The following is a 13,500-nucleotide window of genomic DNA, read 5'->3' as shown; positions in this document are numbered from 1 at the left end:
GAGACTAAGCTTCTAATTTTACAGAGGGGGAAACTAAGGCCTGAAGAAGTTCATGACTTGCTCAGGATGACACCACTAATAAGTAGCTCAGGTAGGATTTGAACCTGAATTTTTTTGACTCTAAATGTAATGCTCTATTCATCTTAACATTTTGTCAATAGGGGGTTGACAAAACTAATAATCAGGTGCATGACAACTATGACTCAAATGGGAAGGACTTAGCAAAGCATCTGTGCAGAGAGTGATATTTCTGTTCTCTTTCTTTCTCTTGTCTTTCCTACCTCTCCTGTCTCCTTCTTTCTCCCTTTGTCTTCCTCTGTTTCAATCTCTCTGTCTCTGTCTATCTGTATCTCTCTCTGTCTCTGTTTCTCTCCATCTCTTTTTGTCTTACTATCTCTCCATCTTTGTCTCTGTCTGTGCCTCTTCTATCTGTCTCTGTTTGTCTCTCTGTCTCTGTCTCTCTTTGTTTCTCTCTCTGTGTTTCTATCTCCAGCTGTCTGTCTTTCTCACCTCTCTGTCTCTCTGTCTTTGTCTCTGTCTCTGTCCCTCTCTTTCTCTGTCTCTGTCTCTCTGTCTTTCTCTCTGTGTTTCTCTCTATCTGTTGCTCTCACTTATGTCTGTTGCTCTCACTTCTCTCTGTCTATCTTTGTCTCCAACTGTTTCTATCTCTGTCTCTTTCTCTCTCTCTCCATCTATGTCTGTCTCTCTCAACTCTCTGTATTTCTCTGTGTCTCTGTCTCTCTCTTTCTCTTTGTCTCTCTCTGTCTCTGTCTCTGTCTTTCTGTCTCTGTCTCTGTCTCTTCCCCTCCCCCTTCTTGCCCAGCCTATTTGTAGAACTCTATCTAAATATTTGATGATCTACCACTTCCAGCTGAACCCTGGCAGCAGTCAAACAGCTCAGTTATTGCTTCTTGTCTCTGGTTCATTGTTAGGAGAACAATGTTCTTCAGAAACTTTTCTAAACATGGCCTCTCCATGCTTTAGGCAGACAGCAGCAGGGGTGACTGCTAGGATTTTATCTGGGGAAGGAAACAATTGGTAAGCAGCAGGCAGGCTAAATTTCACACCATTTCCTGACCCAGATTAAACATCCCCTGGGTTCCTATTGACTCCAGAGGCCGGGGGATCTATTGCCTGGTTTGTTAACCTGTTGCATGCTGACCCAAGGCTCTATTCAACCCACTTTGTGACAATAACAGCGAAGGAAGTGGTACATTTGTCGTCGGGGTGATAGCGTAACCACAACAACAAAGTTTAAGGAAGGTGGCAGAAAATTTCTTTTTAAGGAAGAATAATTCAGAGGAAGTTGGGAAGATCCTGGGATGCCATCCTGGAATTAGAGAGTCAGAATTCCTAGTATAGAGCGCCCTTAAGTGAAGCTCTGGGAAGATTGTGTAAAAAATGCCTTCTCGCACAGTTTGGAGGGCTGGGCTCTTTCTATCAAAATAACTTGTTGAGGTATCCAAATGGAGAAAAATTTATAATGGGGATAAGGGATGTGCAAGAAGGAGTCATAACATCTGACAGCTTTCTTCAAGACTTCAGGGAATATGTGATCTCCTCAATGTGGGCGTTCCCAGCATTCTGTTCTCTGTGTCAGTCACTGTGCTAAGGGATGGTGCTGCAAAAAAGCAAATGCAATCTCTGCCTGCACCGAGTCACATTCTCATGGGGGAGATGTTGTACGATACAAGGACACAATAGAGGTCTCTTTGAAGAACTTTGGGATCAATTCTGAAACACTAGAAACACCAACATGGTGTGTCTACATCAAAGAAGGTGCTGTGCTCTAGGAGCAAAGCAGAATTGTGGTATCTCCAAAGAAATATGGGAAGTGACACCAGTCTTGAAGTCAGAAGGAACTGAGTTCAAATTTGGCCTCAGACACTTAACACTTACTTCCTAGCTGTGTGAGCCTAGACTAGTCATTTAATACCAACTGCCTCAGTGAAAAAGAAAGGAAGGAAGGAAGGAAGGAAGGAAGGAAGGAAGGAAGGAAGGAAGGAAGGAAGGAAGGAAGGAAGGAAGGAAGGAAGGAAGGAAGAAAGGAAGTGAGGAAGTGCAACTTTAGAGACAGCTCCTTCCCAAAATGGTCATAAAAGCTATTTTTGCCCAACTAGTTGCAGAGCTTTCCAAGCCTGATCAGCCAGATGGACATACTTTACTTTTACCATGACATTCTAATGATTTCATTTTGGTTCTCCTCAAGTATGAAATATTAACCAACTAATCATATGTACATATATGTATATAATGTATATATGCACATATATACACACATATATACTCACACACACATACACATATAAATATATGAAGATAATTACAGAGAGAAAAGCATTTGCAATTGTGGGACAAGGAAAAGTTTCCAGAAGTGGGCGGGATGTGATTTGAATCTTGAAGGAAGTCAGGAGGTAGAGATGAGGGTCCAGAGCATCCCACATAGAGGCAACCAGTAGCAGAACTTCCCAGATGGGGGCAGCCAGTGCAGATTGGAACCCATCCACACTAACACCCCATGCAGCCCTCAGTCATTTCTTCCTACTAGCTTGCCCCCAAATCCAATGTGGACTTTCTGTTCTTTTCCTTGATACCACAAGCATATCAATGAAACATTCAAGTGATCCCTTGTTTTTTTTTTTTTTTTTTTTTTTTTTTTTTTTTTTTTTTCCTTAATCTCATCCTGTGACTCACCTTATCTCAATTAGAGAATTTCCTTTTTTATTTCATTATTCTCTCTAACTAGGAGCTCTACTTAGTTGTTTCAATGCTAATAATATACTTGTAAATGCTGTTTGTTTTCTCTAGATTTTGCTCTCTGGGGCAGCCTCCTCATCTTAACATTGGCTCTGATTATAGATTACCCCAGGCTCAACAGAAATCCTGGTGATCACTTTTAGTGTGTGTGTGTGTGTGTGTGTGTGTGTGTGTGTATACAAATTTACACTTAATCAGACATTTGTAGTCTTAAACTGAGAGATTTAGTGACTTTCTCAGGGTCACACACTTCTGCTGTCAGGAGTGGACCTGGAATCCAGATAGTCCCATCTCCAAGGCCATATGCAACACTGAGATTGTCTGATTCTTGACTATTATCTTGAGAGCAGAGTTCATTCTCAATATTCCTGGAAATCAGATAGAGCCCCCACATGTTCTTATTTGAGTATGTTTGGCTTCAAACTCGGCAACTCAGTGGTTAATTCCAAGCATCCATGAGAGAAGAGACCTTTCACCTCATTGAGTCCCATAGCACTACTTCTATTATCTTTCTGACAGTGGAATGAGAGCCTTTTGTCCTCCAAGCAGTGCCCCATGGTGACCTCAAGGCCAGAAATGGTTAATAATGAAAGGAATAGTAGACCCAGAATGAGTGGGGGAGGAGATGAAAGTACCAGGTCACAGTCTTCATCAATCGGGATGCTTGAGAGAACAAATGGTACAGTTGGCAAACTTCAGTTGGTAGGATAATGAAAATGATCAATGAAATGTTTCCCAAGTTCTGGGGAAAAGAAAAGCTCTCCATCTGCATGGAAAAGAAAATCTGTAATACAGTTTGATGCAAATAAAATTCTCACAGATAATATGATGATATACTTAGAGAACTCTAGAAAATCAACTAAAACATTCCATGAAATAATTAGCATCTTTAGCAAATTTGAAGGCCATAGAATAAATCCACATAAATACAATTTGAGTTCCTCATAGTTGAGATAAAGGAGCCACAAATGGAACTGTATAGACAGCAAATAGGTTCTAAGGTTGGGTATGGGACCACTCTACAATTTATAATATGGTGTACATGCAGTAGACAAACAGCTGAAATAAGACCTGTAAGAACATCTACCCAGCAAAAAGCATTCATCTATGTCCTGGCCACCCTCAAACTATTAGCATCTACCCAGTCTTCAAATTCTTTTTCAAATCCCCCCCTTCCTCCATGATTTTTTTTTTTGGCTGAGGCAATTGGGGTTAAGTGACTTGCCCAGGGTCATACAGTTAGGAAGTGTTAAGTGTCTGAGACCAGATCTGAACTCAAGTCCTCCTGACTTCAGGGCTGATGCTTTATCCACTGAGCCACCTCCATGGAATCTTTGTGACTTCTCTTCCTCCTCTATTTATTGCACACAGTCAAACTTTCACTTGTATATAGTCTTTCAAGTCCTTAAGAGAGGCAGCCAGGTGTGTTTGATAGCACACTGAGTTGCTTGTACTCAGGAAGACATGTGTTTAAGCCAGCCTCTGATCCTTATTGGTCCTGTGATGCTGGATGAGTACCTTAACATCTAGGTGTCTTAGACAAAAACCTGGAGCTTATCTAGAAAGCTCTGACCAGGTTACCAGTTGCATCAGGTAGGTAATTTCCAAACTGGGAGCCTCACTGATGAAATTACGATTCTTATAATATTTCATGTACATTATATGATCCCAAGTAGTTTGTTACTCCAAAAAGTGACATTGTGCTATCCTTTTCTTTTCATTCAACAGGACAGAATAATTGTGCTAGGCAAAGTCAGTGGTTCTCTATGTATGGGAGAACATGGCAGAACTTAGCAGATGTAAGTAAAAGACAGAATAAAAATAGAATAACAAAAGGAAAGTTGCTTCCATGAACAACTGAGGTGAGCAAGATGGATGCTTTATTTGTGTCTCGGTAGGAAAAAGATAGGTACGTGAAGGCAACAGCTATGTTTCCATAGCAATCAAGGCAATCAAAAAGGTTGGTAGCGGAGGCCTTGATTGTCCATGAGGATATATTTGTACTGACAAGTCTCAAACACAGGAATGATTTAGCCAAGCGCAGAGGCAACTCTTTCCAATTTCTTCCTAAACATTTAATTTAAAGTTCAGGTGAGTCTCCGTCAGAACATCAACTGACCCTGGCAATCTGAGGCCAGTTCTGTTGGTTCTGAAGCACCTTCATAGAGAGACTCTACTGCCCCACAAAGGCTTTACTGCCTTGAGGGTTAGCAGATAACTAATCACGATGTGCTAGGATCAATTGTGGAATTTTTCTCTTATTACCAAAGTGAACGTGTGGAAAAAGGAAGACAGCTCTTCACTTTTTTCCTCACCTTAGGGCCTGGCACAGTTTAGAACTCATGAAAGATAGTAAATACTCATTGACTGATTTTTGGAAAGAAAGTTATCCAGTTTGGGTTTGCCCAGGGCTTATTTCTTCAGCATTATCCACGCAGAGCAAAGATGCCCTGACTCTAACTTTCTGGCACATCCAGACACCCTGATACAAAACATTATATGTGAAAAGGTAAAGTTTCCTAACTAGAATCATTCCTAATTCCTTTCTGTTGAGTGATGCCCTTCTCAGTACTCTGAATAGGAGCAAAATAGAATTATATGAGCACTAGCACAGTGGAGTGAATTAAGTATTGCAATGGGATTATGAAAGCCCCGATTCAAATACTGCTCTGATGATAGATATATGACCGTGGCTCAATCATTTAACTTCTTCATCCACAAAGTATAGAATTTGATGAAAATCTATCTGAAAGTGTTACATAAATTTCAACTGTTATTTTCTGTACTCTGGATGCAAATGTTCATTTCCTACCACTGCCTTTTGAGTAACAAGCCACCCCCCCCCCAAAAAAAAAAATCCCTTTTTTGATATAATGTATGATATAGAGAAGTCTGGATCAGGTTTCAGGAGACCCACTTCAAGCTAGATGTTCTTTCTGTCTGCTTGACCTATAAATTTAAAAACCCTTCATAATATGGTTCCAGGAAATCTTGGGAGAGTAATTGCTGATTCCTCTTCCTCATACATGCTATGTTCCAAAGTGACCTACTTCAACTTGATTCATTCAATAATTCAATTCATTTAGCATCTTACACATGCTTTCATCTCAGATCTCTGGATCTTTGAGCAAGACGTGCCCCCTGCCTGCTAGTTCTTATCACTTCCTCTTAAAATCCTTCACTCCATTCAAGTCCCAAACTAGATGCCCCTTTTCCTGGACCCCTGTCCTCCACACAATTTGGTGTTTCTCCAAACCTGAAATTATTTTGTATTTATTTCTCTTTCTACATGTTGGTTCCCATTATGTCCATCACTTGAAAACAAGAGGCATTTTTCATATTTGTCTTTTTCTCACTCATATCCAATATGGCACCTGACATATAGTATACACCTCAGAAATAATTGTTTTATATATAGTATACACCTTAGAAATAATTGTTACATATAGTATATACCTTAGAAATAATTGTCACATATAGTATATGTATCTCAGAAATAATTGTTACATATAGTATACACCTCAGAAATAATTGTTACGTATAGTATATACCTCAGAAATAATTGTTCACTTGAATGACTCATCTAGTTATAGCATGAATTAAAACAAGTCACTCAGTTATTTCATTTTTCTTATCAGTAAAATAGGAATTAGAGGTAATTTGGTGGAGTGGAGAGATCCAGGTCTAAAGACTAGGGTCTAAGTCCTACTTCTTACACATATTAACTGTATAATTTTAGGGAAGTCATTTGGCCTCTTGGCATTCTAGCCAAATCCTAAATGACTCTAGGTTTTAGAGAAGGTGCTGACCTGCCACAGTAAGAGTTTCTTTATAAAGAGTTACTATGTGTTAGTAAATCAAGTATTTGACATAAATTGGAAGATTATATTAGTCTATATAATATATATATATTACATTGATCTATAATATATCTATTATATATCTATATATCTATATTATATATAAAATATAACTATACATATATTTATATATTACAGTTACGTATAAGAACTATAAATTGCCAAGAAGTGTCAGTTTGCATTGGTAGAGAGAATTTCCTCACTGGGAGTTTCCTATAAAAATGAAATCAAACTTAAAAAAAAAAAACAGGTTTAAAAAAATAACAGTTTAAAAAATGAGGAAAGGCATAATCCTTGCTTTTGGATGGTTGTCAAGATCAAGAAAGGAAGCAAGTGCACATGAAAACATTTTTAAAAGTAGATAATGCCGTGTAAAGGTGAGGAATTGCTTTAGGGGTAATCTGTCACTGGGAAATTAGGGCACTTTCTTTGATCCTTGCCTGTGTTATCTTTGCCCCATTCTCCATTTCTCCTCTTCTGACATGACAGGAGGAGAGGGCGTCTGATCTCTGCTTTCTTCCCTGCAGCATCTTCCTCCTTTAAAATATGTACCATTGGCCTCTCTGTAGGAAGGGACATCAGTCGACCATCCCCCAATAGCAAAGCCACAATTCTTCCCTAGTTCTCAGCAAGACAGACCCATGTTTGACAAGACACACTTTCTTTTCCTGAGGGAAATAAGGGCCATCTGAAAACCGCTTTCCCTTTATCTGAACGTTCTTCATAAAGCACTTTTTGACCACTCGACTAGTCTTTTTTTCAGGCCACATTTCCCCCCTGGCATTTTCTGAAGGCTTATTGCCTGTGATGGGGAAATAATATGAGGTAGGAGAGGGGAGCATGGGAATGGAATGGTAACTGAAAGCCTGAAATCTCAGCTCCACTAATGGTTTTGCTTTCATTTATTACTTGCTTGGGCATAGGCCAAAGGGGGGGGGGAAAGCCAACAATGATTATGACCCCAATGCAGAAATCCCAGAATCAAATTAGTTTTCTCTGTTGCACATTAGAACTTCTATTGTGGGATCAACTCCTGCGCATTCCTGATCAAGACTGATATAAATTAAAATGTCTTGAAGAGGAGAATTAGTGGGGTTGGTCTCTAATAGGCTCATGCTTTCCTTTATGTAACTGGCCAAAAGAACTAGACCTCATTATCTTGTAGAATGCATGGCTAGGTTTTCTGATAGATTATCTGTCTGCTTTCATAGAGCTATGATATCACACACACATACACACACCAAGTGATATCCAGTTGTAGTGTCTGTAGTGGGGGAAAAGGAAATGCTTCATGCAGTCCATTTGCAAAGGATCATGAATTTTGAGCTGGAAGAGACCTTGAGCCATCAACCCAATAATTTGATTTTGCAGATGAGGAAACTGACACTGAGAAAAATTTAAATGATTTCTTCAGACCTTATAAATGTCTGAGGCAGGATTTGAACTGAGGTTTTGTGTCTTCAAGCCCATGTTCTAGTTGATACCAAAGAATTGAAATCAAACAGTGGAATTATACATAATATTGTACCATTTGTGGACTGCTCACCATATTCTGAGTGCATTAGAATAAGAACAATGAGAGATGATAGGCTAAGAACTTTCCATTATCATCTTGACAAGCCTAAGGGAAGACACTTCTTAGTCCCTATCTCCCTGGGATTTAATTTACTTTTATGCATCATAGAGTAGAGAGACCCTTGGTCTTGATATCATAGAACCTATCTTTAAATCTCATCTCTTATATTTATTCATGTGATCTTGGATAAGTCATTCCCCTTCCTTGAAGCTTGGCTTCCTCATTTTCAAAATAAAAGGGTTGGGATTTGGCCTCTCAGATCCCTTTCAATCAGAATTATGACTTATAATCATAAAACAGAACACTTGGTAAATATGGGTTTCTTGTCATTCTCCCAAGACTAAAGCCTAGTCACTTTTGAACAAAGAACATATAAGTCCAAGCCAAAGACACCAAGGAAAATTTAATAAGATGTTGTGACACTTGTGTGATGTTTCACATATTTTTTGTTTTTTTTTCATTGGTTATTGAGCTGATAGCTTTTGGGACCTTTATGAGAAGAAGTAGATGAGTCAAATAGTATGAGCAGCCATGGATAGATTGTAGGTTTACAGAATTCATTTCAGTGAGTATTTTTTCAATTGTAATTCAATTAAAAATTACAAGGACTTTTTTCTCCCTCTCACTTCTCCCCTCACTGGAAAAAAAAAAAAACACCCCCAAAAATCACTTGTTACAAAGATGCACAGTTAAGCAAGACAATTCTCATGTTGGTCATGTATAAAAATATATATATCTCATTCTATATTGAGTTTGTTCCATCTCTCAGGAGGCAGATAGCATTGTTCCTCATTGTTCCTCTGAAATCATGATTGATCTTTACAATGATCAGAGCTCCTAAGTCCCTCAAAATTTCAGCAAGCATTTATTAAGCATCTACTATGGGCTGGTCAGTCACTGTGCTAGCTGCTAGAACAACATAGTCAAAATAGTCTGAGTAGTGGATATGTTAGGAGGTGGGGACAGAGATATATACACAGATAAGTTTTGTGTGTGTGTGTGTGTGTGTGTGTGTGTGTGTGTGTGTGTGTGAAATTATTTGGGGAGAGGGAATACCCATATAGATGAAATTAGAGATCCACTGGAGTCTTGAAAATTAACTGTTCTTTCAAAATATCTATTTTAGTGAGATGAGGCTCTTTTAGGGGGGAATCTTTTTCCTACAACCCTTGTGAGAGCAAAGATAAGACAAAAGCACCAAAAGCATCAGAAACTCAGCTACTGACAAGAGGCAAAGTGGGCTGAGTGACCTTGATGCACTTGCCAGAGTTGTTATGGCAACAGGAAAGTGAAATCGTGGTTGCTAAGGCACACAGAACTAGAGCGATCTTCATCCCTTTGCTGGTCACCGTTACTGCCCAAGTACAGAAAATCTATCTCAAGCCAAAATGAGTCAGCAAAATGAATTGGGAAGAATGAGGCAAAATGGAACTGGCTTTTTCATTGCATTTGCTCTTGAAGAAAATCTGAGGACTTTTGCAATGGCTAGAATATTCTTACTTAGGTATCTTAAGTAGGATTAACTGTACACAAATGAAAATATAGTGTCCCCAATTCCCTTCGACTTTATCAGCTGTTTCTGGTGCAAACAGATGATTTTTAAACAGGTCATGTATTCACATTGTAAATCTTTGCCTATTCAAAGGTCAACATAATTAGTGAAGCATCATCTCAGTCTATTCCTGGAAGTGACAAATGGCTCATTAAGCTGAGTGATGTCCTGTGCTCACCTTAGGAGGATAAGCAGAGACACAAAGAGTCATTTCTTCTAGCAATGGGCTATTCCAGTGATCCTGGACCGATAGAATCATTGTGCCAGCAAAGATACTTGGGCATCCTGATTATCTCTGTAATTAATCCCTTTCTCCATTTCAGTGTTCACTGAAGAAAAAGAGATGAAAGTCATACTGCAATTTCACTTTATTAATGATCGAAAATGGGATATGTTGGTACTACAAATAGAATTTAAATTCTGTGGTTGATTATTTCTTGCAGCTTTTCAAGAGATGCTTTTTTTGATTGTAGGATCATGGATTTTAAGCTGTAAGAGACTTTAGAAGCCATTGTGGTCAGGCTCCTTATCCGGAGAAACTGAGACCTAGAGATAGTCAATGATTTGATCAGGGTAACAGTTAGTAAGTCTCTATACAGGATTTGAACTTAGGTCTTTCTGACATCAAGTCCATTACCTATCCATCATATCATCTTGCTGCCTTAATCCCTATAGGGGATGCCAGCGCTGATCTCAGCTCTCAGAGTTGAGAACTTCTACTGTTAAATGCCATGCACATATGAGTGTTTCCTCTGTCATGAAAAAAAAAAAAAGTGACTGTCCTAATTTTATCCCTTTGGTTTCCTGATTTCTTTTTGAAATTCTTACATGACACATGTTCATGAAGGAGTCCCACTGGTTATGTGTTCAGGAGAAATTGGTTGACAGCAACAAATGTTCTTTGCACAAACAATATAACACTTGTATTCCTTATTTAAAATGGGTTGATAAAAGGCTGCATAGGCTTCTAGACTGTGGAGTAGTAAAGAAATGAAGCAGTTTGTTAAAGTTAAGGATTTGGTCTTATACTTTACTAGTATCTACCTGTGACAGAAAACATTTGAGATGCATAACTAACTTCTGGGTAATTATTTTATTAATTATATCTAGTAAATAATTAATAAAAAGGATTTGTCAGTTAGCTGCCTCTTATGGACCAAAAATGGAACATGACAGTTTATTGATGCCCTTGGAAGAGTTGATGCTCCTTTCAGACAACAATCAACACTAATTGGTAAACAATGAAATACTATTATATTGAGTATCATAATTGAATGTTATAAAAAGGTGCTCTGGAGAGCATGACTGATTATGTCATTCCTACTCCCAGACCACTTCCAGCCCTGTGCAATCTAGACAAAGGATCTATGACCCTCCCATTCAAGCCAGAGAAGAACATCAGCAATGTCTAATTTAAATTAGTAGAGAATGAGAAAACAGAAAAGAAAAAATCCTGGATGTCCCCAATAGTATATGAATAACAATAGTTATTCATATAAGAGAAAAATAATCTTTTCTTTCAAAGCTAAAGTGGACTGGTACAATGCTGAAGACTCAATAGTGTTATTAACAAAGTAGATTTATAAACAAAGAAAAATGGCCTCAGTCGTAATACTAGGAAGGAAAATTATTGAAAGCTGTGTCTACCAGATTGGATCAGTTATCCATCATGGCCAAAAATCCAAATTCTCCTAATCAAGTTTCCTGACCTTTAAAACAATAATTGCTAATCTTCTCACCCAAATTTTCACTGAATGGTAGGACATACTCACAATTTGTATTTTTGCCATGTGAAATGCACTGAATAATAATAATTAAAATAGGAATAAACGGGATCCATCACTCCAAGGCAATCTTAGGTAAAGACTTTCTATTTGAGAAAACAATGAGAACAAAAATTATAATGAGCCAGGAAGACTTGGTCTCAAGTCTTTTGCCTGACACTCAGTGGCTATGTGACCTTGAACAAGTTATTTAACTTTCGGGGGTGTCAGATAATTCTCTAAGACTATAAATGGCAGAGAAGGTACCAATCTACATGTGGATAACAAGGTTGTGAGCTTGCTCCCATGCTTTTTAGCATGACATTTTTAGCCATGATGTCAAATTCCTTCAATGAGGAAAAACATGGAATCCAAAGTCAGCCACCACACTGATGGTAAATTCTTCAATTTGGCTCCAAGCCAAAATTAAAGTGGAGAGAGTGATGGTGCATATATTTTTTTTTTTTGTTTGCACATGATTATGCACTACATGCAGTCTCTGAAGATGAGATGGAACAAGGTATGGATAGATTTTCTGCTGCTTGTGCTAATTTTGACCTAACAGTGAACATCAAGAAAACACAGGTCCCCCATCCTCCAGCACCATACCATCCATATGTGGAACCATCAGTTATGACAAATGGAAAAGCTTTGAATGCTGTGGGTAAGTTTGCTTACCTTGGTAGTATACTTTCCAGGGATGTCCATATTGATAATGAGATTTGACACACACACTGCCAGAACTAGCTCAGTGTTTGGGAGCCTCCAAAGGAAAGTGTGAAAGAGGAGAGGCATTAGACTGACTACCAAACTGAAGGTCTACAGAACTGTTGTGCTGACCTTATTGTTGTATATCTATGAAACCTAGACAGTATATTAATACCATGCCAGGAAACTGAATCACTTCCATTTTGAATCGTCTTATGAAGATTTTGAAGATCACCTGGCAGGAGAAGGTACCAGATACTGAGATAAACTTCTCAAGCTAAACTGCCAAGTGTTCCAATTCTACTGCAGAGAGTGCACCTCTATTGAGGTGGTCACATTGTTTGAATGTATGCTTGCCAAAAAGACTATTTTATTGAGACTCACAAGGTAGTCAGAAAAAGTGATACAAAGACATTCTCAAGGTCTCTCTTAAGAACTTTAGAATCAATTGCACAACATGGAAGACCCCGGCACAGGACCACTCAGCATGGTGTGCCCTCATCAGAAAAGGTGCTGTGCTTAGTGAGCAAAGCAGAATTGAATTAACTCAGAAGAAACATGAGTTGCACAAATTCAGAGGCTCTACTCCAGATGTTCATAGGGACTATTTGTGTCTAACCTGTGGCAAAGCACTCCAAGCTCATATTAATCTGATCAGTCACAGTTGGACATACTGTAACTCAGCTCTAACTTAGTGATGTCATTTTGTTCTTCTTTGAGAACCAAGGACAGCAATCTTAACATGTTCTATATGACATACACAGTTGACCCTCATCATTTGAGAATTCTGTATTTGTGAATTAGCTTATTCACTAGAAGTAATTTGTCAAGAACTTTAGTGGTCATTTGTAAACATGGGCAGGATTGCCAAAAAATAGGAGTCGCCTTAATGAGCACACTCCCAGCTGAGGTTGAACAAAGCAACCCTCTGCCATCTTGTTTCAACTCTTATCCTGTAAACAACTGACTTTTTCATGGTCTATTTACTGTCACATTTTTTTTCCTGCATTTTTCTTAGTTATTTCACCATTTAAAAAAGCCCCCAAGCACAGTGCTGAAGTCGTGTCTAGTGTTTCTAAGTAGAAGTCTGTGTTGTGCCCTAAGGGGAAAATACATATATTAGATGAGCTTTGTTCAAGCATGAGTTATAATGCTCTTGGCCATAAGTTCGATGTTAATGAATCAATAATATAGTACATCCAAAAAAAGAAAGAAGAAATTCATTGATCTGTACATGAAGCTACTCCAGAAAGTGCTAAAGTAAGTGTTGTGACCAGAGATTCA

The sequence above is a fragment of the Sarcophilus harrisii genome, chromosome 1 (assembly GCF_902635505.1).
Source record: "Sarcophilus harrisii chromosome 1, mSarHar1.11, whole genome shotgun sequence".
Lineage (NCBI taxonomy): Eukaryota > Metazoa > Chordata > Mammalia > Dasyuromorphia > Dasyuridae > Sarcophilus > Sarcophilus harrisii.
Note: the sequence above shows the minus strand (reverse complement) of the source record.